Source organism: Chiloscyllium plagiosum, unplaced genomic scaffold (assembly GCF_037043375.1).
Source record: "Chiloscyllium plagiosum isolate Xiang-an unplaced genomic scaffold, Cpla_swu_hap1 HiC_scaffold_27, whole genome shotgun sequence".
Classification (NCBI taxonomy): Eukaryota; Metazoa; Chordata; class Chondrichthyes; order Orectolobiformes; family Hemiscylliidae; genus Chiloscyllium; species Chiloscyllium plagiosum.
Genome location: NW_028270165.1, coordinates 11,243,995 through 11,244,756, shown reverse-complemented (window position 1 = coordinate 11,244,756; position 762 = coordinate 11,243,995). Strand labels below are relative to the sequence as shown.

The 762-nt window shown below is 51.3% G+C and overlaps 1 non-coding gene across 1 annotated transcript; it reads right to left on the bottom strand.

Moving 5' to 3' along the window:
* Positions 1-291: 291 nt before the first annotated feature.
* trnae-cuc (transfer RNA glutamic acid (anticodon CUC)) lies at positions 292-363 on the bottom strand. Its single transcript has one exon. It is a non-coding gene; the product is annotated as a tRNA-Glu (tRNA).
* Positions 364-762: the final 399 nt, after the last annotated feature.

Sequence of the window (762 nt, the reverse complement as noted above, 5' to 3'; positions counted from 1 at the left end):
TATCCTCGCTGACATAAAATTCACAAAAGAGGAGAACAACAACAAAGTGCCATTTCTAGATGTCACAGTAGAGCAAACAGTCAATGGTAAATTCAAAACAGCCTCTACAGGAAAACAACGCACACGAAACAAGTACTTAACTACAGAAGCAATCATCCCTCCACATACAAACAAATCTGAATCAGTTCACGAATTCAACGAGGCACGACACACTGCAGCACCCAGGAACCACTATAAATAATTACACAGCGCATTTAAGAAGGATGAGTAGCCTGCACCCCTGAAAATGGTTTCCCTGACCGGGAATCGAACCCGGGCCGCGGCGGTGAGAGCGCCGAATCCTAACCACTAGACCACCAGGGAGATGCGGACGGCGTTTGTCAGCTCTCCTAAAAATTACTTTCCTGCCCGGAAATCGAACCTGGGCCGCGGTCGTCAGCAAGCTTTCACCTGTGCATTCACCAATGTCATTTCTTGTATCCATTGCTCCCGATGCAGTCTCCTCTACATTGGGGAGGCTGGAGACTCCTCTCAGAGTCCAGTCACGGCGCTTGAGGGGATACCTCCAGGACACCCGCAACAATCAACCCCATCGCCCTTTGGCCCAACATTTCAACACCCCCCTCCCACTCTGCCGAGGACATGCAGGTCCTGGGCCTCCTCCATCGCCGCTCCCTCCCCACCCGATGCCTGGAGGAAGAACGCCCCATCTTCCGCCTCGGATAAATTCAAACCCAGAACATTAATGTAGACTTCACCAGT